Source organism: Triturus cristatus, chromosome 6 (assembly GCF_964204655.1).
Source record: "Triturus cristatus chromosome 6, aTriCri1.1, whole genome shotgun sequence".
Taxonomy (NCBI): Eukaryota; Metazoa; Chordata; class Amphibia; order Caudata; family Salamandridae; genus Triturus; species Triturus cristatus.
The window spans coordinates 1,196,369,109-1,196,395,450 of record NC_140589.1 but is presented as its reverse complement, the minus strand read 5'-3'; positions in this window follow the sequence as shown (position 1 = coordinate 1,196,395,450).

Sequence of the window (26,342 nt, the reverse complement as noted above, 5' to 3'; positions counted from 1 at the left end):
GAAATTGGTCGAAATAGAAGCTTCTGAATAGGAGAAAAAGTCTGTAATAATGGCAATTTTGGTCACATTGAGGCTTTAAAAGGTAGTTATTCAACATGAGGCACATTCCAAATGACATTTTGAATCAATTTTTCTACAGTCCAAAAAATCAATTTTCTGATGAAAAAGGATGACCCGTGACCTGTCGAAATTTCACCAGATGGTCAGCAATGGAAATGTTTTAATGTTTAATTTTTTGACTGCAAATGACTATTCCATGTAAATTATCCCTTTTGGAACAAAAACAAGTGTGTTTAGACTCACTGTAATGCCTGAAATTAGTCGAAATAGAAGCTTCTGAATAGGAGAAAAAGTCTGCAATAATGGCAATTTTGGTCACATTGTGGCTTTAAAAAGTAGTTATTCAACATGAGGCACATTCCAAATGACATTTTGAATCAATTTTTCTACAGTCCTAAAAATCAATTTTCTGATGAAAAACATGACCTATGACCTGTCGAAATTTCTCCAGATGGCCAGAAATGGAAATTTTTTAATGTTTAAATTTTTTGACTGCAAATGACTATTCCATGTAAATTATCACTTTTGGAACTAAAATAAGTGCGTTTAGAGTCACGTTAATGCCTGAAATTGTTCGAAATAGAAGCTTCTGAATAGGAGAAAAAGTCTGCAATAATGGCAATTTTGGTCACATTGAGGTTTCAAAAAGTAGTTATTCAACATGAGGCACAATCCAAATGACATTTTGAATCAATTTTTCTACAGTCCAAAAAATCAATTTTCTGATGAAAAACGATGACCCGTGACCTGTCGAAATTTCTCCAGATGGTCAGAAATGGAAATTTTTTAATGTTTAATTTTTTGACTGCAATTGACTATTCCATGTAAATTATCACTTTTGGAACAAAAACAAGTGTGTTAAGACTCTCTTTAATGCCTGAAATTAGTGGAAATAGAAGCTTCTGAATAGGAGAAAAAGTCTGCAATAATGGCAATTTTGGTCACATTGAGGTTTCAAAAAGTAGTTATTCAACATGAGGCACAATCCAAATGACATTTTGAATCAATTTTTCTACAGTCCAAAAAAATCAATTTTCTGATGAAAAACGATGACCCGTGACCTGTCGAAATTTCTCCAGATGGTCAGAAATCGAAATTTGTATTGTTTAATTTTTTGACTGCAAATGACAATTCCATGTAAATTATCACTTTTGGAACAAAAACAAGTGTGTTTAGAGTCAGTTTAATGCCTGAAATTGGTCGAAAAAGAAGCTTCTGAGTAGGAGAAAATGTCCGTAAAAATGGCAATTTTGGTCACATTGAGGCTTCAAAAAGTAGTTATTCAACATGAGGCACATTCCAAATGACATTTTGAATCAATTTTTCTACAGTCCAGAAAATCTATTTTCTGATGAAAAAGGATGACCCGTGACCTGTCGAAATTTCTCCAGATGGTCAGTAATGGAAAAGTTTTAATGTTTAATTTTTTGACTGCAAATGACTATTCCATGTAAATTATCACTTTTGGAACAAAAACAAGTGTTTTTAGAGTCACGTTAATGCCTGAAATTGGTCGAAATAGATGCTTCTGAATAGGAGAAAAAGTCTGTAATAATGGCAATTTTGGTCACATTGAGGTTTCAAAAAGTAGTTATTCAACATGAGGCACAATCCAAATGACATTTTGAATCAATTTTTCTACAGTCCAAAAAATCAATTTTCTGATGAAAAACGATGACCCGTGACCTGTCGAAATTTCTCCAGATGGTTAGAAATCGAAATTTGTATTGTTTAATTTTTTGACTGCAAATGACTATTCCATGTAAATTATCACTTTTGGAACAAAAACAAGTGTGTTTAGAGTCAGTTTAATGCCTGAAATTGGTCGAAAAAGAAGCTTCTGAGTAGGAGAAAATGTCCGTAAAAATGGCAATTTTGGTCACATTGAGGCTTCAAAAAGTAGTTATTCAACATGAGGCACATTCCAAATGACATTTTGAATCAATTTTTCTACAGTCCAGAAAATCTATTTTCTGATGAAAAAGGATGACCCGTGACCTGTCGAAATTTCTCCAGATGGTCAGAAATGGAAAAGTTTTAATGTTTAATTTTTTGACTGCAAATGACTATTCCATGTAAATTATCACTTTTGGAACAAAAACAAGTGTTTTTAGAGTCACGTTAATGCCTGAAATTGGTCGAAATAGAAGCTTCTGAATAGGAGAAAAAGTCTGTAATAATGGCAATTTTGGTCACATTGAGGCTTTAAAAAGTAGTTATACAACATGAGGCACATTCAAAATGACATTTTGAATCAATTTTTCTACAGTCCAAAAAATCAATTTTCTGATGAAAAACGATGACCCGTGACCTGTCGAAATTTCTCCAGATGGTCAGAAATCGAAATTTGTATTGTTTAATTTTTTGACTGCAAATGACTATTCCATGTAAATTATCACTTTTGGAACAAAAACAAGTGTGTTTAGAGTCAGTTTAATGCCTGAAATTGGTCGAAAAAGAAGCTTCTGAGTAGGAGAAAATGTCCGTAAAAATGGCAATTTTGGTCACATTGAGGCTTCAAAAAGTAGTTATTCAACATGAGGCACATTCCAAATGACATTTTGAATCAATTTTTCTACAGTCCAGAAAATCTATTTTCTGATGAAAAAGGATGACCCGTGACCTGTCGAAATTTCTCCAGATGGTCAGAAATCGAAATTTTTATTGTTTAATTTTTTGACTGCAAATGACTATTCCATGTAAATTATCACTTTTGGAACAAAAACAAGTGTGTTTAGAGTCAGTTTAATGCCTGAAATTGGTAGAAAAAGAAGCTTCTGAGTAGGAGAAAATGTCCGTAAAAATGGCAATTTTGGTCACCTTGAGGCTTCAAAAAGTAGTTATTCAACATGAGGCACATTCCAAATGACATTTTGAATCAATTTTTCTACAGTCCAGAAAATCAATTTTCTGATGAAAAAGGATGACCCGTGACCTGTCGAAATTTCTCCAGATGGTCAAAAATGGAAATGTTTTAATGTTTAATTTTTTGACTGCAAATGACTATTCCATGTAAATTATCAGTTTTGGAACTAAAATAAGTGCGTTTAGAGTCACTTTAATGCCTGAAATTGTTCGAAATAGAAGCTTCTGAATAGGAGAAAAAGTCTGCAATAATGGCACTTTTGGTCACATTGAGGTTTCAAAAAGTAGTTATTCAACATGAGGCACAATCCAAATGACATTTTAAATCAATTTTTTCACAGTCCAAAAAATCAATTTTCTGATGAAAAACGATGACCCGTGACCTGTCGAAATTTCTCCAGATGGTCAGAAATCGAAATTTTTATTGTTTAATTTTTTGACTGCAAATAACTATTCCATGTAAATTATCACTTTTGGAACAAAAATAAGTGTGTTTAGACTCACTTTAATGACTGAAATTGGTCGAAATAGAAGCTTCTGAATAGGAGAAAAAGTCTGTAATAATGGCAATTTTGGTCACATTGAGGCTTTAAAAAGTAGTTATTCAACATGAGGCACATTCCAAATGACATTTTGAATCAATTTTTCTACAGTCCAAAAAATCTATTTTTTGATGAAAAACGATGACCCGTGACCTGTCGAAATTTCTCCAGATGGTCAGAAATGGAAATTTTTTAATGTTTAATTTTTTGACTGCAATTGACTATTCCATGTAAATTATCACTTTTGGAACAAAAACAAGTGTGTTTAGACTCACTTTAATGCCTGAAATTAGTCGAAATAGAAGCTTCTGAATAGGAGAAAAAGTCTGCAATAATGGCAATTTTGGTCACATTGAGATTTCAAAAAGTAGTTATTCAACATGAGGCACAATCCAAATGACATTTTGAATCAATTTTTCTACAGTCCAAAAAATCAATTTTCTGATGAAAAACGATGACCCGTGACCTGTCGAAATTTCTCCAGATGGTCAGAAATCGAAATTTGTATTGTTTAATTTTTTGACTGCAATTGACTATTCCATTTAAATTATCACTTTTGGAACAAAAACAAGTGTGTTTAGACTCACTTTAATGTCTGAAATTAGTCGAAAAAGAAGCTTCTGAGTAGGAGAAAATGTCCGTAAAAATGGCAATTTTGGTCACATTGAGGCTTCAAAAAGTAGTTATTCAACATGAGGCACATTCCAAATGACATTTTGAATCAATTTTTCTACAGTCCAGAAAATCAATTTTCTGATGAAAAAGGATGACCCGTGACCTGTCGAAATTTCTCCAGATGGTCAGCAATGGAAATGTTTTAATGTTTAATTTTTTGACTGCAAATGACTATTCCATGTAAATTATCACTTTTGGAACAAAAACAAGTGTTTTTAGAGTCACGTTAATGCCTGAAATTGGTCGAAATAGAAGCTTCTGAATAGGAGAAAAAGTCTGTAATAATGGCAATTTTGGTCACATTGAGGCTTTAAAAAGTAGTTATTCAACATGAGGCACATTCCAAATGACATTTTGAATCAATTTTTCTACAGTCCAAAAAATCTATTTTTTGATGAAAAACGATGACCCGTGACCTGTCGAAATTTCTCCAGATGGTCAGAAATCGAAATTTGTATTGTTTAATTTTTTGACTGCAATTGACTATTCCATGTAAATTATCACTTTTGGAACAAAAACAAGTGTGTTTAGACTCACTTTAATGCCTGAAATTAGTCAAAAAAGAAGCTTCTGAGTAGGAGAAAATGTCCGTAAAAATGGCAATTTTGGTCACATTGAGGCTTCAAAAAGTAGTTATTCAACATGAGGCACATTCCAAATGACATTTTGAATCAATTTTTCTACAGTCCAGAAAATCAATTTTCTGATGAAAAAGGATGACCCGTGACCTGTCGAAATTTCTCCAGATGGTCAGCAATGGAAATGTTTTAATGTTTAATTTTTTGACTGCAAATGACTATTCCATGTAAATTATCACTTTTGGAACAAAAACAAGTGTTTTTAGAGTCACGTTAATGCCTGAAATTGGTCGAAATAGAAGCTTCTGAATAGGAGAAAAAGTCTGTAATAATGGCAATTTTGGTCACATTGAGGCTTTAAAAAGTAGTTATTCAACATGAGGCACATTCCAAATGACATTTTGAATCAATTTTTCTACAGTCCAAAAAATCAATTTTCTGATGAAAAACGATGACCCGTGACCTGTCGAAATTTCTCCAGATGGTCAGAAATCGAAATTTTTATTGTTTAATTTTTTGACTGCAAATGACTATTCCATGTAAATTATCACTTTTGGAACAAAAACAAGTGTGTTTAGAGTCAGTTTAATGCCTGAAATTGGTCGAAAAAGAAGCTTCTGAGTAGGAGAAAATGTCCATAAAAATGGCAATTTTGGTCACCTTGAGGCTTCAAAAAGTAGTTATTCAACATGAGGCACATTCCAAATGACATTTTGAATCAATTTTTCTAGAGTCCAGAAAATCAATTTTCTGATGAAAAAGGATGACCCGGGACCTGTCGAAATTTCTCCAGATGGTCAGAAATGGAAATGTTTTAATGTTTAATTTTTTGACTGCAAATGACTATTCCATGTAAATTATCACTTTTAGAACTAAAATAAGTGTGTTTAGAGTCACTTTAATGCCTGAAATTGTTCGAAATAGAAGCTTCTGAATAGGAGAAAAAGTGCAATAATGGCACTTTTGGTCACATTGAGGTTTCAAAACGTAGTTATTCAACATAAGGCACAATCCAAATGACATTTTAAATCAATTTTTTTACAGTCCAAAAAATCAATTTTCTGATGAAAAACGATGACCCGTGACCTGTCGAAATTTCTCCAGATGGTCAGAAATCGAAATTTTTATTGTTTAATTTTTTGACTGCAAATGACTATTCCATGTAAATTATCACTTTTGGAACAAAAATAAGTGTGTTTAGACTCACTTTAATGACTGAAATTGGTCGAAATAGAAGCTTCTGAATAGGAGAAAAAGTCTGTAATAATGGCAATTTTGGTCACATTGAGGCTTTAAAAAGTAGTTATTCAACATGAGGCACATTCCAAATGACATTTTGAATCAATTTTTCTACAGTCCAAAAAATCTATTTTTTGATGAAAAACGATAACCCGTGACCTGTCGAAATTTCTCCAGATGGTCAGAAATGGAAATTTTTTAATGTTTAATTTTTTGACTGCAATTGACTATTCCATGTAAATTATCACTTTTGGAACAAAAACAAGTGTGTTTAGACTCACTTTAATGCCTGAAATTAGTCGAAATAGAAGCTTCTGAATAGGAGAAAAAGTCTGCAATAATGGCAATTTTGGTCACATTGAGATTTCAAAAAGTAGTTATTCAACATGAGGCACAATCCAAATGACATTTTGAATCAATTTTTCTACAGTCCAAAAAATCAATTTTCTGATGAAAAACGATGACCCGTGACCTGTCGAAATTTCTCCAGATGGTCAGAAATCGAAATTTGTATTGTTTAATTTTTTGACTGCAATTGACTATTCCATTTAAATTATCACTTTTGGAACAAAAACAAGTGTGTTTAGACTCACTTTAATGCCTGAAATTAGTCGAAAAAGAAGCTTCTGAGTAGGAGAAAATGTCCGTAAAAATGGCAATTTTGGTCACATTGAGGCTTCAAAAAGTAGTTATTCAACATGAGGCACATTCCAAATGACATTTTGAATCAATTTTTCTACAGTCCAGAAAATCAATTTTCTGATGAAAAAGGATGACCCGTGACCTGTCGAAATTTCTCCAGATGGTCAGCAATGGAAATGTTTTAATGTTTAATTTTTTGACTGCAAATGACTATTCCATGTAAATTATCACTTTTGGAACAAAAACAAGTGTTTTTAGAGTCACGTTAATGCCTGAAATTGGTCGAAATAGAAGCTTCTGAATAGGAGAAAAAGTCTGTAATAATGGCAATTTTGGTCACATTGAGGCTTTAAAAAGTAGTTATACAACATGAGGCACATTCAAAATGACATTTTGAATCAATTTTTCTACAGTCCAAAAAATCAATTTTCTGATGAAAAACGATGACCCGTGACCTGTCGAAATTTCTCCAGATGGTCAGAAATCGAAATTTGTATTGTTTAATTTTTTGACTGCAAATGACTATTCCATGTAAATTATCACTTTTGGAACAAAAACAAGTGTGTTTAGAGTCAGTTTAATGCCTGAAATTGGTCGAAAAAGAAGCTTCTGAGTAGGAGAAAATGTCCGTAAAAATGGCAATTTTGGTCACATTGAGGCTTCAAAAAGTAGTTATTCAACATGAGGCACATTCCAAATGACATTTTGAATCAATTTTTCTACAGTCCAGAAAATCTATTTTCTGATGAAAAAGGATGACCCGTGACCTGTCGAAATTTCTCCAGATGGTCAGAAATCGAAATTTTTATTGTTTAATTTTTTGACTGCAAATGACTATTCCATGTAAATTATCACTTTTGGAACAAAAACAAGTGTGTTTAGAGTCAGTTTAATGCCTGAAATTGGTAGAAAAAGAAGCTTCTGAGTAGGAGAAAATGTCCGTAAAAATGGCAATTTTGGTCACCTTGAGGCTTCAAAAAGTAGTTATTCAACATGAGGCACATTCCAAATGACATTTTGAATCAATTTTTCTACAGTCCAGAAAATCAATTTTCTGATGAAAAAGGATGACCCGTGACCTGTCGAAATTTCTCCAGATGGTCAAAAATGGAAATGTTTTAATGTTTAATTTTTTGACTGCAAATGACTATTCCATGTAAATTATCAGTTTTGGAACTAAAATAAGTGCGTTTAGAGTCACTTTAATGCCTGAAATTGTTCGAAATAGAAGCTTCTGAATAGGAGAAAAAGTCTGCAATAATGGCACTTTTGGTCACATTGAGGTTTCAAAAAGTAGTTATTCAACATGAGGCACAATCCAAATGACATTTTAAATCAATTTTTTCACAGTCCAAAAAATCAATTTTCTGATGAAAAACGATGACCCGTGACCTGTCGAAATTTCTCCAGATGGTCAGAAATCGAAATTTTTATTGTTTAATTTTTTGACTGCAAATAACTATTCCATGTAAATTATCACTTTTGGAACAAAAATAAGTGTGTTTAGACTCACTTTAATGACTGAAATTGGTCGAAATAGAAGCTTCTGAATAGGAGAAAAAGTCTGTAATAATGGCAATTTTGGTCACATTGAGGCTTTAAAAAGTAGTTATTCAACATGAGGCACATTCCAAATGACATTTTGAATCAATTTTTCTACAGTCCAAAAAATCTATTTTTTGATGAAAAACGATGACCCGTGACCTGTCGAAATTTCTCCAGATGGTCAGAAATGGAAATTTTTTAATGTTTAATTTTTTGACTGCAATTGACTATTCCATGTAAATTATCACTTTTGGAACAAAAACAAGTGTGTTTAGACTCACTTTAATGCCTGAAATTAGTCGAAATAGAAGCTTCTGAATAGGAGAAAAAGTCTGCAATAATGGCAATTTTGGTCACATTGAGATTTCAAAAAGTAGTTATTCAACATGAGGCACAATCCAAATGACATTTTGAATCAATTTTTCTACAGTCCAAAAAATCAATTTTCTGATGAAAAACGATGACCCGTGACCTGTCGAAATTTCTCCAGATGGTCAGAAATCGAAATTTGTATTGTTTAATTTTTTGACTGCAATTGACTATTCCATTTAAATTATCACTTTTGGAACAAAAACAAGTGTGTTTAGACTCACTTTAATGTCTGAAATTAGTCGAAAAAGAAGCTTCTGAGTAGGAGAAAATGTCCGTAAAAATGGCAATTTTGGTCACATTGAGGCTTCAAAAAGTAGTTATTCAACATGAGGCACATTCCAAATGACATTTTGAATCAATTTTTCTACAGTCCAGAAAATCAATTTTCTGATGAAAAAGGATGACCCGTGACCTGTCGAAATTTCTCCAGATGGTCAGCAATGGAAATGTTTTAATGTTTAATTTTTTGACTGCAAATGACTATTCCATGTAAATTATCACTTTTGGAACAAAAACAAGTGTTTTTAGAGTCACGTTAATGCCTGAAATTGGTCGAAATAGAAGCTTCTGAATAGGAGAAAAAGTCTGTAATAATGGCAATTTTGGTCACATTGAGGCTTTAAAAAGTAGTTATTCAACATGAGGCACATTCCAAATGACATTTTGAATCAATTTTTCTACAGTCCAAAAAATCTATTTTTTGATGAAAAACGATGACCCGTGACCTGTCGAAATTTCTCCAGATGGTCAGAAATCGAAATTTGTATTGTTTAATTTTTTGACTGCAATTGACTATTCCATGTAAATTATCACTTTTGGAACAAAAACAAGTGTGTTTAGACTCACTTTAATGCCTGAAATTAGTCAAAAAAGAAGCTTCTGAGTAGGAGAAAATGTCCGTAAAAATGGCAATTTTGGTCACATTGAGGCTTCAAAAAGTAGTTATTCAACATGAGGCACATTCCAAATGACATTTTGAATCAATTTTTCTACAGTCCAGAAAATCAATTTTCTGATGAAAAAGGATGACCCGTGACCTGTCGAAATTTCTCCAGATGGTCAGCAATGGAAATGTTTTAATGTTTAATTTTTTGACTGCAAATGACTATTCCATGTAAATTATCACTTTTGGAACAAAAACAAGTGTTTTTAGAGTCACGTTAATGCCTGAAATTGGTCGAAATAGAAGCTTCTGAATAGGAGAAAAAGTCTGTAATAATGGCAATTTTGGTCACATTGAGGCTTTAAAAAGTAGTTATTCAACATGAGGCACATTCCAAATGACATTTTGAATCAATTTTTCTACAGTCCAAAAAATCAATTTTCTGATGAAAAACGATGACCCGTGACCTGTCGAAATTTCTCCAGATGGTCAGAAATCGAAATTTTTATTGTTTAATTTTTTGACTGCAAATGACTATTCCATGTAAATTATCACTTTTGGAACAAAAACAAGTGTGTTTAGAGTCAGTTTAATGCCTGAAATTGGTCGAAAAAGAAGCTTCTGAGTAGGAGAAAATGTCCATAAAAATGGCAATTTTGGTCACCTTGAGGCTTCAAAAAGTAGTTATTCAACATGAGGCACATTCCAAATGACATTTTGAATCAATTTTTCTAGAGTCCAGAAAATCAATTTTCTGATGAAAAAGGATGACCCGTGACCTGTCGAAATTTCTCCAGATGGTCAGAAATGGAAATGTTTTAATGTTTAATTTTTTGACTGCAAATGACTATTCCATGTAAATTATCACTTTTAGAACTAAAATAAGTGTGTTTAGAGTCACTTTAATGCCTGAAATTGTTCGAAATAGAAGCTTCTGAATAGGAGAAAAAGTGCAATAATGGCACTTTTGGTCACATTGAGGTTTCAAAACGTAGTTATTCAACATAAGGCACAATCCAAATGACATTTTAAATCAATTTTTTTACAGTCCAAAAAATCAATTTTCTGATGAAAAACGATGACCCGTGACCTGTCGAAATTTCTCCAGATGGTCAGAAATCGAAATTTTTATTGTTTAATTTTTTGACTGCAAATGACTATTCCATGTAAATTATCACTTTTGGAACAAAAATAAGTGTGTTTAGACTCACTTTAATGACTGAAATTGGTCGAAATAGAAGCTTCTGAATAGGAGAAAAAGTCTGTAATAATGGCAATTTTGGTCACATTGAGGCTTTAAAAAGTAGTTATTCAACATGAGGCACATTCCAAATGACATTTTGAATCAATTTTTCTACAGTCCAAAAAATCTATTTTTTGATGAAAAACGATAACCCGTGACCTGTCGAAATTTCTCCAGATGGTCAGAAATGGAAATTTTTTAATGTTTAATTTTTTGACTGCAATTGACTATTCCATGTAAATTATCACTTTTGGAACAAAAACAAGTGTGTTTAGACTTACTTTAATGCCTGAAATTAGTCGAAATAGAAGCTTCTGAATAGGAGAAAAAGTCTGCAATAATGGCAATTTTGGTCACATTGAGATTTCAAAAAGTAGTTATTCAACATGAGGCACAATCCAAATGACATTTTGAATCAATTTTTCTACAGTCCAAAAAATCAATTTTCTGATGAAAAACGATGACCCGTGACCTGTCGAAATTTCTCCAGATGGTCAGAAATCGAAATTTGTATTGTTTAATTTTTTGACTGCAATTGACTATTCCATTTAAATTATCACTTTTGGAACAAAAACAAGTGTGTTTAGACTCACTTTAATGCCTGAAATTAGTCGAAAAAGAAGCTTCTGAGTAGGAGAAAATGTCCGTAAAAATGGCAATTTTGGTCACATTGAGGCTTCAAAAAGTAGTTATTCAACATGAGGCACATTCCAAATGACATTTTGAATCAATTTTTCTACAGTCCAGAAAATCAATTTTCTGATGAAAAAGGATGACCCGTGACCTGTCGAAATTTCTCCAGATGGTCAGCAATGGAAATGTTTTAATGTTTAATTTTTTGACTGCAAATGACTATTCCATGTAAATTATCACTTTTGGAACAAAAACAAGTGTTTTTAGAGTCACGTTAATGCCTGAAATTGGTCGAAATAGAAGCTTCTGAATAGGAGAAAAAGTCTGTAATAATGGCAATTTTGGTCACATTGAGGCTTTAAAAAGTAGTTATTCAACATGAGGCACATTCCAAATGACATTTTGAATCAATTTTTCTACAGTCCAAAAAATCTATTTTTTGATGAAAAACGATGACCCGTGACCTGTCGAAATTTCTCCAGATGGTCAGAAATCGAAATTTGTATTGTTTAATTTTTTGACTGCAATTGACTATTCCATGTAAATTATCACTTTTGGAACAAAAACAAGTGTGTTTAGAGTCAGTTTAATGCCTGAAATTGGTCGAAAAAGAAGCTTCTGCGTAGGAGAAAATGTCCGTAAAAATGGCAATTTTGGTCACCTTGAGGCTTCAAAAAGTAGTTATTCAACATGAGGCACATTCCAAATGACATTTTGAATCAATTTTTCTACAGTCCAAAAAATCAATTTTCTGATGAAAAACGATGACCCGTGACCTGTCGAAATTTCTCCAGATGGTCAGAAATCGAAATTTTTATTGTTTAATTTTTTGACTGCAAATGACTATTCCATTTAAATTATCACTTTTGGAACAAAAACAAGTGTGTTTAGACTCACTTTAATGCCTGAAATTAGTCGAAAAAGAAGCTTCTGAGTAGGAGAAAATGTCCGTAAAAATGGCAATTTTGGTCACATTGAGGCTTCAAAAAGTAGTTATTCAACATGAGGCACATTCCAAATGACATTTTGAATCAATTTTTCTACAGTCCAGAAAATCAATTTTCTGATGAAAAAGGATGACCCGTGACCTGTCGAAATTTCTCCAGATGGTCAGCAATGGAAATGTTTTAATGTTTAATTTTTTGACTGCAAATGACTATTCCATGTAAATTATCACTTTTGGAACAAAAACAAGTGTTTTTAGAGTCACGTTAATGCCTGAAATTGGTCGAAATAGAAGCTTCTGAATAGGAGAAAAAGTCTGTAATAATGGCAATTTTGGTCACATTGAGGCTTTAAAAAGTAGTTATTCAACATGAGGCACATTCCAAATGACATTTTAAATCAATTTTTCTACAGTCCAAAAAATCTATTTTTTGATGAAAAACGATGACCCGTGACCTGTCGAAATTTCTCCAGATGGTCAGAAATCGAAATTTGTATTGTTTAATTTTTTGACTGCAATTGACTATTCCATGTAAATTATCACTTTTGGAACAAAAACAAGTGTGTTTAGAGTCAGTTTAATGCCTGAAATTGGTCGAAAAAGAAGCTTCTGCGTAGGAGAAAATGTCCGTAAAAATGGCAATTTTGGTCACCTTGAGGCTTCAAAAAGTAGTTATTCAACATGAGGCACATTCCAAATGACATTTTGAATCAATTTTTCTACAGTCCAAAAAATCAATTTTCTGATGAAAAACGATGACCCGTGACCTGTCGAAATTTCTCCAGATGGTCAGAAATCGAAATTTTTATTGTTTAATTTTTTGACTGCAAATGACTATTCCATGTAAATTATCACTTTTGGAACAAAAACAAGTGTGTTTAGAGTCAGTTTAATGCCTGAAATTGGTCGAAAAAGAAGCTTCTGAGTAGGAGAAAATGTCCGTAAAAATGGCAATTTTGGTCACCTTGAGGCTTCAAAAAGTAGTTATTCAACATGAGGCACATTCCAAATGACATTTTGAATCAATTTTTCTAGAGTCCAGAAAATCAATTTTCTGATGAAAAAGGATGACCCGTGACCTGTCGAAATTTCTCCAGATGGTCAGAAATGGAAATGTTTTAATGTTTAATTTTTTGACTGCAAATGACTATTCCATGTAAATTATCACTTTTAGAACTAAAATAAGTGTGTTTAGAGTCACTTTAATGCCTGAAATTGTTCGAAATAGAAGCTTCTGAATAGGAGAAAAAGTGCAATAATGGCACTTTTGGTAACATTGAGGTTTCAAAACGTAGTTATTCAACATGAGGCACAATCCAAATGACATTTTAAATCAATTTTTTTACAGTCCAAAAAATCAATTTTCTGATGAAAAACGATGACCCGTGACCTGTCGAAATTTCTCCAGATGGTCAGAAATCGAAATTTTTATTGTTTAATTTTTTGACTGCAAATGACTATTCTATGTAAATTATCACTTTTGGAACAAAAACAAGTGTGTTTAGAGTCAGTTTAATGCCTGAAATTGGTCGAAAAAGAAGCTTCTGAGTAGGAGAAAATGTCCGTAAAAATGGCAATTTTGGTCACCTGAGGCTTCAAAAAGTAGTTATTTAACATGAGGCACATTCCAAATGACATTTTGAATCAATTTTTCTACAGTCCAGAAAATCAATTTTCTGATGAAAAAGGATGACCCGTGACCTGTCGAAATTTCTCCAGATGGTCAGAAATGGAAATGTTTTAATGTTTAATTTTTTGACTGCAAATGACTATTCCATGTAAATTATCACTTTTGGAACTAAAATAAGTGTGTTTAGAGTCACTTTAATGCCTGAAATTGTTCGAAATAGAAGCTTCTGAATAGGAGAAAAAGTCTGCAATAATGGCACTTTTGGTCACATTGAGGTTTCAAAAAGTAGTTATTCAACATGAGGCACAATCCAAATGACATTTTAAATCAATTTTTTTACAGTCCAAAAAATCAATTTTCTGATGAAAAACGATGACCCGTTGTAGGAGAGTAGGGTCTGCAATCCTATGATCACCCAGATTTTTTGCTTTTGCTTCATTGGTTTACGACTTTCTCCGGCTGTGGGCCTGCCAATCAGACCCACAGCCTAGCTGTTCTCTCTCGAAATTAACACACATGTACATTAGGTGCATCCACTAATTGGAACTGGGCCGCCTTGTCAGTCCCTGTCTCAGCATACCACAGGTATCCAGGGCATCGGTGTACCCAGGGCCTACCAGGGGCTGAAGCATGTATTATGCCACCCCTGGAATGGCCGCCCAAATCTGACACAACTGGCTGCACGACAGCTGGGGCCACGTGGTGTAATCACCCGTTGCTGTAGGTGTAGTATTCCTACACCTAAACCCTAAAATGGACACATGGATTCCTATCAGTCACTCCTATAGCAGGCCTTATCAATCCTGAAGGCAGAGTGCAGGGAATCATGTGGGACGGTGCTCTGGCACGAGCTGAGCCCGTCGACGGCTTGCGGAACCAAGTCCTAATAGCCGTTCCATGGTGACGCGGGCCAACTACTTTTAATGCATTATAATCCTTGCGGTTATTTGCTAACTTTGGCATCACATCACCTACACATGTCGAGTAAGGTGTCATACGAATGGGAATACGAACCCCTCGCCAGTCCTGGCGACGGGGTTAGCATTCCCCCCTTTTAGAGGGACACGACATGGAAGTAACCTTGAACCCCGGTTAAAGTTGACTCAAGCCTCAGCATCACAAAATGGATGCTGCCACCAGACACAAGTCTGACCTCCTGCTGCTGGGGGACCTTCCAGCAAGGGGAGCTTGGACAAAGGGTTTCCTGTCGAGGGCGGTGTTAGCACCATCCCAGACAGGGTTTGTGTATCCCAGGTAGGCAGGGCTGAAAGGAAGGTGATTGCAAGTGGCACCCCGGTGCTCACTGTGCATAGCCCGGCTCAAACCAGTTTCGGGGGCACACCAGCCCCTGAGCTGGCGCGAAGCCGGACAAAGGATAGGGGTGTAACCACCCCCCTCCTGGCTCCACCCATAGGTAGAACCTAGTCACGGGCCAGCCCCTTTTCTTAGAATAAAGGTAGGAGCGAGTCCCCTTCCCAAATTGGATAATCAGATAATCGGATAACTCCGAATCACGAACCACTTTCCACGAAAGGAACTCTTGACTATTTCTGAAGACTCTCCCTTGTGGCTAAGGAGTAGCCACCCTGCACCAGCAGGCACCACCTAAGCGCTTGCGGTTTGCTGTACGTCTCCTACGGATCAAGACTGCCCAGCTCGACGAGACCCGAGTTCCCTGCCATCTCTGACCTTTTACCTACCTCATCAGCCCAGCTGAGAGTCATAGGTGTGACGAGACCTGCGGGACCGGCTATCTTCAGAACCTGCACAACGCTTATCTAGCACGCCCACCGAGGGACCCTCGAGTGAGTGCACCTAGGGTTGAGAAGCCCTAAACCCTGAGCAGCTCCAGCATCGAAGTCTGTCTCCCCAGCATCCACGAGATCTGCGTGGGGGCCCTTCCGCTTCTTGCTGTTCCCAGCGTTGTCCGACCACTTGACGACCGGCTTGTGGCCCTCTTCACGATGCTCCAAGATTATTTGCATCACCGGTCTGGTTGCTCCAGACTGGCCCTTGCTCCCCTTCAACAGAGGAGTACCACGGACCCTCCTGGTCCACTCCCGACGCCATCTTGACTCCCCCGCTTGGGTTGCCACTGCCAAGATCTGCTGCCCCTTCCTGGGCCCAGCATCATCGACCGCAGACACCTTCGTGGGACAGCTCGCCCTCCATCCTGGTCGCCGCCGCGCCTCCTGAACCGAGGAACAGCCGAGTCCGACGTCACCCACTCACCTGGTCGAGGTGACTTCAGCCGGTACCCCCCTGGTACCCACACGATCGCTGGCTAGCGGTTGAGAACTGAGTCCCCTCTGCTTTCAGGTTTCCTTCATCACCGATCCAGGCTTGGATCGCTCTGAACATCGTCACTGGTCGCCTGCCAGCAACTTCTTCTTTCAGGCTCCTGAGACTACACGAGGACTCCCGACATCTTGCCGAACTTCACGCAGCCGCAGCCTCTGGGCTAGGTAACTCGAGCATCTCGGTGCTCCATTGCAGGTTCGCTCTACAAGTGTCCAGTTCCTTTTTCGTTTAGTCCCACTGATCGGAACACTCCGGAATCAGTACCTCCAGACTCTAACCATTCACATTTCACTGTTAGTGTAGATGGTTTCTCGTGCCCCTCGGGCATTTGTGTAAATTGTGCAACTGAAGTATTTTCCTAAGAGTTTTGTAGTGTGCTTAGCTCCCTGACTCATAAAGAGCCAGGTTAGTCTTGTTATAAATAAATATCCTTTATTTTCATAACAACTTGTGTGGTGTCCTTTCACTTGGTGTTCAAGGGGTATATGTGATGGTAAACAGCTGGCTTAACACGCCCTCTAGAGTTTAGCCTAAGACTGCTCGTATCCACGCTACTAGGATAGCTGGTCTATAAGGTTGACTTACAACCAATCATCAATAAGGGTCGTTTGGAATGATACACAGTGATCACTAGAATAGTGAGCACTACATATCAGGCCAACTTCTCACATTGGTGGCAGCGGTTGGGATTTGAGCTTGCTGTTGTTTTACCACACACGTATCCTAAGAATATCGCAGTGAAAGATCACATAAGTACCCAGGTACATATAACTTAACTTAGAATACTCCGAGTTCTACTGAACCGGCTGTTGTAGTGTAACAGGGCTTAGCACACCCTGACTACAACTCTTAGCAAGGGATCAGTAGGTAAACCCATAGTGTAGGTAGGTGCAACACTTACACCTCACTAGAAAAGCATGTCGGTCCACGGAGAGTCTGCAGGGACTCCCTTAGTGGTCAGTGACCCTCCACAGGTCGTGTCACGATATGCAACTCTTAGCTTCAAGGAGATGAGACAACTGTGTGCCTCCAGGAAGCTAAACCAGGGTTCTAACCCTACCATCGCAATACTGATAGGTCTCTTAGAGGCGTACGATGCTAGGAGGTCCTCTAACCCAGGTCCCCCCAGTGCAGATGGGAACATGCCTCCCTTAGAGGGAACCCTCGGTGACCTAGACCTCGACCTCCACACAGAGGAGGAGGACGAGAACGAGTTATCGGGAGACGAGGCAGACAAAGGTCCAGTGGTAGTCGTCAGGCTTACAAGGACCAACTTAAGCAGGCATGAGAATGGAACTGGGGGAGCCCCGGGCCCACGCTCAAGCAGGCTTAACCTTGGGAACGGACGAGCTAGGTCTCTCTCCAGAGGCTCTGGCAGATCGGTTCATACACATGTCTCTCAGGCATCTTCTTAGAGAGGAATGACTTCCCCTCAGAGGAGGGAGCATGAAGCGAAGATGCGGGAGGTCAATCTGAGGATCGAGCGGGAAGAACTTGCCCTCGCCAAAGAAAGACTTGCCTTGGCCCGAGAGCAGAAATTAAGTGGGTTAGATCCCACTGGTGGCAGCATTCTCAATAGAGAGAAAGACAGGGGTATAGACACTAGACACCTGAGTAAAATAGTGCCCCCCTTTAAACAAGGGGACGACATCCACAAGTGGATAACTGCCTTGGAGAGGGCCTGCACTGTCCAGTGCGTCCCCCCAAGTCAGTGGGCAGCTATACTGTGGCTTTCCTTTGAAGGTAAAGGAAGGGACAAGCTCCTCACTACAAGAGCTGAGGATGCTAACAACTACCAAGTCCTGAAGAACACACTGATTGATGGGTTCGGCTTAACCACGGAACAGTACCGGGTGCTGTTCCGGGACACCCAGAAAATTCAGTCTCAGGATTGGGCTGACTTTGTCGATTGTGCCACTAAGGCTTTGGAAGGCTGGTTGCTGGGTAGCAAGGTTACTGATTACACAGGATTGTACAATCTTATCATGCGAGAACAGATTTTAAACAACTGTCAGAACCAATTGTTGCATCAGCACCTTGTCGACTCGGATCTGACCTCTCCCCAAGAATTGGGAAAGAAGGCAGACAGATGGGTCAGAACAAGGGTCAAGCAGAACCAGAATCAGAACCAGGGTGGTCAGAAGAAAGCAGACCAAAAGGGTAACAAGAACGAACAAAATGACCAGAAGTCTTCGACAGGTCCCCAACAAACCAAAGAGGGTGGGGGTCAGGCTTCACAGAAGAAGAAGACTCAAGAAGGCCAGTCAAAAAGGTGGTGCCAATACTGTAACAGTAAGACTCACTGGTTTAGTGAGTGCACCAAGAAAGGAGGGCAAACTCCTGCCACTGCAGCCCCTAAGGCACCTGCGCCCCCTAGTACAGTCAGCAGTGGTAGTGCGCCTCCCAAGGCATTAGTTGGGTTAACCTTGGGAACCGAGGGGAGTGACGACTTAGTCGGCACGCTCACTCAGGCCGTCCTTGTCTGTACAGGGGATATGGATATGTCCCCTGATGCCAGTCCCAATACTTTGGGCAAATACAGGCAGACACCTTTGATAAATGGAAAAGTGGCTCAGGCCTACAGGGACACGTGTGCCAGTGTCACCATGGTGACGCCTAACTTCGTGGACCCTGGACAGATCATGCTAGGTACCAGTTACCTAGTGACCAATGCCAGCAACGTCACTACCAATCACAGTATGGCATTTGTTGATTTCTCCTGGGGAGGGGTAAGTGGCCCGAAAAAGGTTGTGGTTAGTTCAGACCTCCCCGTAGAATGTCTGTTGGGCAATGATTTGGAAACGTCACAATGGTCAGAAGTGGAGCAGAGGACTCACATGGAGATGTTAGGCTTGCCAGCACATGTCCTTGCTGTGACCAGGTCACAGGCCAAAAGATGCCCCACTGAACAGGTGCTGGATCCTGGAAGAACGGACCAGACACCTTCCAAGAAAAGGAGCAGTAAGGGTAAGGCTTCGCCTTCCCCCTTGCCCCAGGTCGTGGATCAAGTCTCCGAGGAGGCTGACCTTAAAGAACTGAGGGAAACTGAGCAGCAAGAGCTTGAACCTGGTCAGGTTGAGTTTCTGGGCTCAGGGGGACCCTCCAGGGAAGACCTGGGGAAGGCACAGTTAGACTGCCCCTCACTTGAACCCCTCAGACAGCAGGCCGCTGCTGAGGCTGCAGGGAACGCCACAGGTACCCACAAAGTGTACTGGGACGATGGACTCCTGTACTCCGAGGCAAGAGACCCCAAACCTGGTGCAACCAGGAGGCTGGTCATCCCCTTGTCTCTGAGAGGTTTCCTTCTCACCTTGGCCCACGAGATTCCCCTTGCAGGTCACTTAGGCCAGAATAAGACTTGGGACAGAATTGTTCCACACTTTCACTGGCCCCACATGTCCGAAGATACGAAGGAGTTTTGCCGCTCCTGTGTCACTTGCCAAGCCAGTGGTAAGTCAGGTGGCACGACAAAGGCCCCCCTCATACCACTACCAGTGGTGGGGGTACCCTTTGAACGAGTGGGGATCGACATTGTCGGACCAATGGAACCCCAGACAGCATCAGGGCACAAGTTTATACTGGTGGTGGTGGACCACGCCACCAGGTATCCTGAAGCTATTCCCCTTAGGACCACTACAGCACCTGTGGTGGCACGGGCCCTACTTGGAGTGTTCTCCAGAGTGGGCTTCCCTAAGGAGGTCGTCTCAGACAGAGGTGCAAACTTCATGTCGGGATATCTGACTGCTATGTGGAAGGAATGTGGTGTCAACTACAAGTTCACCACACCCTATCACCCACAATGCAATGGGCTTGTTGAGAGATTCAACAGGACCCTAAAAGGGATGATTCACGGACTACCTGAAAAGCTTCGGCGGAGATGGGATGTCCTGATACCCTGCCTCTTGTTCGCCTACAGAGAGGTCCCGCAGAAGGGGGTTGGCTACAGCCCTTTTGAACTTCTGTTCGGACATCCTGTAAGGGGACCCCTTTGTTTGGTAAAGGAAGGATGGGAGAGACCTCTCAGAAAGCCGGCATCAAACATTGTGGACTATGTGCTCGGTCTCCGCTCGCAGATGGCGGAGTACATGGAAAAGGCGTCTAAAAACCTGGAGGCGAGCCAAGAATTACAGAAAGCTTGGCACGACCAAAAGGCTGTCCTGACTGTGTACCAGCCTGGACAGAAGGTGTGGGTGCTGGAGCCAGTGGCCCCAGCAGCACTCAAAGACCAATGGTCTGGGCCCCACACGATCATTGAGCAAAAGGGAGAGGTCACCTACTTGGTAGACCTGGGAACTCCCCGGAGCCCCCACAGGGTGCTCCATGTAAACAGGCTCAAGGCATATGTCGACAGGGAGGGCATGGGCTTGCTCATGGCCACAGATGAGGGACAGGAGGAGGAGAGTGACCCTCTCCCAGACCTGCTCTCTCAGAACCCTGACGATGGATCAGTAGATGGTGTTGTCTTTTGTGGCAGCCTCTCTGGACATCAACAAGAGGATTGTAAACAGGTTCTTCAATCCTTTCGACATATGTTCTCTCTGACACCCAGTCAGACCAAGTGGTGTACCCATGAGGTCGACACTGGGGACAGTCTGCCCGTAAAGAGTAAAATCTATCGGCAACCTGATCATGTCAGAGACTGCATCAAGACAGAGGTGCAGAAAAGGTTGGAGCTGGGAGTCATTGAACCCTCGGACAGCCCCTGGGCTAGTCCCGTAGTGCTCGTGCCGAAACCTCACACCCAGGGCGATAAGAAAGAGATGAGGTTTTGCGTGGACTACAGAGGTCTCAATGCGGTCACTAAGACTGACGCCCACCCGATACCAAGAGCAGACGAACTTATCGACCGGTTGGCCTCGGCCAACTACTTAAGTACGTTTGACCTGACAGCTGGGTATTGGCAAATCAGGTTAGCTGAGGAGGCCAAGCCCAAAACAGCATTTTCTACCCCGGGTGGGCATTATCAGTTCGTAGTAATGCCCTTTGGTTTGAAAAATGCACCTGCCACCTTCCAAAGGCTGGTGAATCGAGTTCTCACTGGGTTGGACGACTTCTGTGCGGCGTATCTGGACGATATCGCTGTCTTTAGCTCCACCTGGGAGGATCACCTGGTCCACCTGAGGAAAGTGTTAGAGGCCCTGCAGAAGGCAGGCCTCACTATCAAGGCCACCAAGTGCCAGATAGGGCAGACACAGGTTGTATACCTGGGCCACCTTGTAGGTGGAGGCCAGGTTCAACCATTGGAGAGCAAAATACAGGCCATCCAGGACTGGGCTCCTCCAACCACCCAGACTCAGGTTCGAGCTTTCTTGGGCCTGACTGGTTATTACCGGAAATTTGTCAGAAATTATGGATCCATTGTGACCCCGCTAAACGACCTGACAAGTAAAAAGATGCCAAAAAAAGTTCAGTGGACAGCAAGCTGTCAGAAGGCATTCGATGACCTAAAGCAGGCCATGTGCACGGCACCTATCCTAAAGAGTCCAGACTACTCCAAACCATTCATTGTCCAAACAGACGCTTCGGAGCTGGGTGTGGGAGCTGTTCTATCGCAACTGAATTTTGATGGTCATGACCAGCCCATAGCTTTTATTAGCAGGAGGCTGACCCCCAGAGAGAAGAATTGGTCAGCTATTGAGAGGGAGGCCTTTGCTGTGGTTTGGGCCCTGAAGAAGTTGAGGCCATACCTGTTTGGCACTCACTTCAAGATTCAGACCGACCATAAGCCCCTCTTGTGGCTAAATCAAATGAAGGGTGAAAACCCCAAACTACTTAGGTGGTCCATTTCCCTACAGGGGATGGACTTCACAGTGGAGCATAGACCTGGCACTGATCATGGCAATGCAGATGGGCTCTCCAGGTATTTCCACTTAGAGCAAGAAGACTCACCTGGTCAAGGTTAGCTTATTGTCCCAAAGTTTGGGGGGGGGTCATGTAGGAGAGTAGGGTCTGCAATCCTATGATCACCCAGATTTTTTGCTTTTGCTTCATTGGTTTACGACTTTCTCCGGCTGTGGGCCTGCCAATCAGACCCACAGCCTAGCTGTTCTCTCTCGAAATTAACACACATGTACATTAGGTGCATCCACTAATTGGAACTGGGCCGCCTTGTCAGTCCCTGTCTCAGCATACCACAGGTATCCAGGGCATCGGTGTACCCAGGGCCTACCAGGGGCTGAAGCATGTATTATGCCACCCCTGGAATGGCCGCCCAAATCTGACACAACTGGCTGCACGACAGCTGGGGCCACGTGGTGTAATCACCCGTTGCTGTAGGTGTAGTATTCCTACACCTAAACCCTAAAATGGACACATGGATTCCTATCAGTCACTCCTATAGCAGGCCTTATCAATCCTGAAGGCAGAGTGCAGGGAATCATGTGGGACGGTGCTCTGGCGCGAGCTGAGCCCGTCGACGGCTTGCGGAACCAAGTCCTAATAGCCGTTCCATGGTGACGCGGGCCAACTACTTTTAATGCATTATAATCCTTGCGGTTATTTGCTAACTTTGGCATCACATCACCTACACATGTCGAGTAAGGTGTCATACGAATGGGAATACGAACCCCTCGCCAGTCCTGGCGACGGGGTTAGCATTCCCCCCTTTTAGAGGGACACGACATGGAAGTAACCTTGAACCCCGGTTAAAGTTGACTCAAGCCTCAGCATCACAAAATGGATGCTGCCACCAGACACAAGTCTGACCTCCTGCTGCTGGGGGACCTTCCAGCAAGGGGAGCTTGGACAAAGGGTTTCCTGTCGAGGGCGGTGTTAGCACCATCCCAGACAGGGTTTGTGTATCCCAGGTAGGCAGGGCTGAAAGGAAGGTGATTGCAAGTGGCACCCCGGTGCTCACTGTGCATAGCCCGGCTCAAACCAGTTTCGGGGGCACACCAGCCCCTGAGCTGGCGCGAAGCCGGACAAAGGATAGGGGTGTAACCACCCCCCTCCTGGCTCCACCCATAGGTAGAACCTAGTCACGGGCCAGCCCCTTTTCTTAGAATAAAGGTAGGAGCGAGTCCCCTTCCCAAATTGGATAATCAGATAATCGGATAACTCCGAATCACGAACCACTTTCCACGAAAGGAACTCTTGACTATTTCTGAAGACTCTCCCTTGTGGCTAAGGAGTAGCCACCCTGCACCAATAGGCACCACCTAAGTGCTTGCGGTTTGCTGTACGTCTCCTACGGATCAAGACTGCCCAGCTCGACGAGACCCGAGTTCCCTGCCATCTCTGACCTTTTACCTACCTCATCAGCCCAGCTGAGAGTCATAGGTGTGACGAGACCTGCGGGACCGGCTATCTTCAGAACCTGCACGACGCTTATCTAGCACGCCCACCGAGGGACCCTCGAGTGAGTGCACCTAGGGTTGAGAAGCCCTAAACCCTGAGCAGCTGCAGCATCGAAGTCTGTCTCCCCAGCATCCACGAGATCTGCGTGGGGGCCCTTCCGCTTCTTGCTGTTCCCAGCGTTGTCCGACCACTTGCCGACCGGCTTGTGGCCCTCTTCACGACGCTCCAAGATTATTTGCATCACCGGTCTGGTTGCTCCAGACTGGCCCTTGCTCCCCTTCAACAGAGGAGTACCACGGACCCTCCTGGTCCACTCCCGACGCCATCTTGACTCCCCCGCTTGGGTTGCCACTGCCAAGATCCGCTGCCCCTTCCTGGGCCCAGCATCATCGACCGCAGACACCTTCGTGGGACAGCTCGCCCTCCATCCTGGTCGCCGCCGCGCCTCCTGGACCGAGGAACAGCCGAGTCCGACGTCACCCACTCACCTGGTTGAGGTGATTTCAGCCGGTACCTCCCTGGTACCCACACGATCGCTGGCTAGCGGTTGAGAACTGAGTCCCCTCTGCTTTCAGGTTTCCTTCATCACCGATCCAGGCTTGGATCGCTCTGAACATCGTCACTGGTCGCCTGCCAGCAACTTCTTCTTTCAGGCTCCTGAGACTACACGAGGACTCCCGACATCTTGCCGAACTTCACGCAGCCGCAGCCTCCGGGCTAGGTAACTCGAGCATCTCGGTGCTCCATTGCAGGTTCGCTCTACAAGTGTCCAGTTCCTTTTTCGTTTAGTCCCACTGATCGGAACACTCCGGAATCAGTACCTCCAGACTCTAACCATTCGCATTTCACTGTTAGTGTAGATGGTTTCTCGTGCCCCTCGGGCATTTGTGTAAATTGTGCAACTGAAGTATTTTCCTAAGCGTTTTGTAGTGTGCTTAGCTCCCTGACTCATAAAGAGCCAGGGTAGTCTTGTTATAAATAAATATCCTTTATTTTCATAACAACTTGTGTGGTGTCCTTTCACTTGGTGTTCAAGGGGTATATGTGATGGTAAACAGCTGGCTTAACACGCCCTCTAGAGTTTAGCCTAAGACTGCTCGTATCCACGCTACTAGGATAGCTGGTCTATAAGGTTGACTTACAACCAATCATCAATAAGGGTCATTTGGAATGATACACAGTGATCACTAGAATAGTGAGCACTACATATCAGGCCAACTTCTCACACCTGTGACCTGTCGAAATTTCTCCAGATGGTCAGAAATCAAAATTTTTATTGTTTAATTTTTTGACTGCAAAGGACTATTCCATGTAAATTATCACTTTTGGAACAAAAATAAGTGTGTTTAGACTCACTTTAATGACTGAAATTGGTCGAAATAGAAGCTTCTGAATAGGAGAAAAAGTCTGTAATAATGGCAATTTTGGTCACATTGAGGCTTTAAAAAGTAGTTATTCAACATGAGGCACATTCCAAATGACATTTTGAATCAATTTTTCTACAGTCCAAAAAATCAATTTTCTGATGAAAAACGATGACCCGTGACCTGTCGAAATTTCTCCAGATGGTCAGAAATCGAAATTTGTATTGTTTAATTTTTTGACTGCAAATGACTATTCCATGTAAATTATCACTTTTGGAACAAAAACAAGTGTGTTTATAGTCACTTTAATGCCTGAAATTGGTCGAAATAGTAGCTTCTGAATAGGAGAAAAAGTCTGTAATAATGGCAATTTTGGTCACATTGAGGCTTTAAAAAGTAGTTATTCAACATGAGGCACATTCCAAATGACATTTTGAATCAATTTTTCTACAGTCCAAAAAATCAATTTTCTGATGAAAAACGATGACCTGTGACCTGTCGAAATTTCTCCAGATGGCCAGAAATGGAAATTTTTTAATGTTTAATTTTTTGACTGCAAATGACTATTTCATATAAATTATCACTTTTGGAACAAAAATAAGTGTGTTTAGAGTCACTTTAATGTCTGAAATTGGTCGAAATAGACGCTTCTGAATAGGAGAAAAAGTCTGTAATAATGGCAATTTTGGTAACATTGAGGCTTTAAAAAGTAGTTATTCAACATGAGGCACATTCCAAATGACATTTTGAATCAATTTTTCTACAGTCCAGAAAATCAATTTTCTGATGAAAAAGGATGACCCGTGACCTGTCGAAATTTCTCCAGATGGTCAGAAATGGAAATGTTTTAATGTTTAAGTTTTTGACTGCAAATGACTATTCCATATAAATTATCACTTTTGGAACAAAAACAAGTGTTTTTAGAGTCACTTTAATGCCTGAAATTGGTAGAAATAGAAGCTTCTGAATAGGAGAAAAAGTCAGTAATAATGGCAATTTTGGTCACATTGAGGCTTTAAAAAGTAGTTATTCAACATGAGGCACATTCCAAATGACATTTTGAATCAATTTTTCTACAGTCCAAAAAATCAATTTTCTGATGAAAAACGATGACCCGTGACCTGTCGAAATTTCTCCAGATGGTCAGAAATCGAAATTTTTATTGTTTAATTTTTTGACTGCAAATGACTATTCCATGTAAATTATCACTTTTGGAACAAAAACAAGTGTGTTTAGAGTCAGTTTAATGCCTGAAATTGGTCGAAAAAGAAGTTTCTGAGTAGGAGAAAATGTCCGTAAAAATGGCAATTTTGGTCACATTGAGGCTTCAAAAAGTAGTTATTCAACATGAGGCACATTCCAAATGACATTTTGAATCAATTTTTCTACAGTCCAGAAAATCAATTTTCTGATGAAAAAGGATGACCCGTGACCTGTCGAAATTTCTCCAGATGGTCAGAAATGGAAATGTTTTAATGTTTAATTTTTTGACTGCAAATGACTATTCCATGTAAATTATCACTTTTGG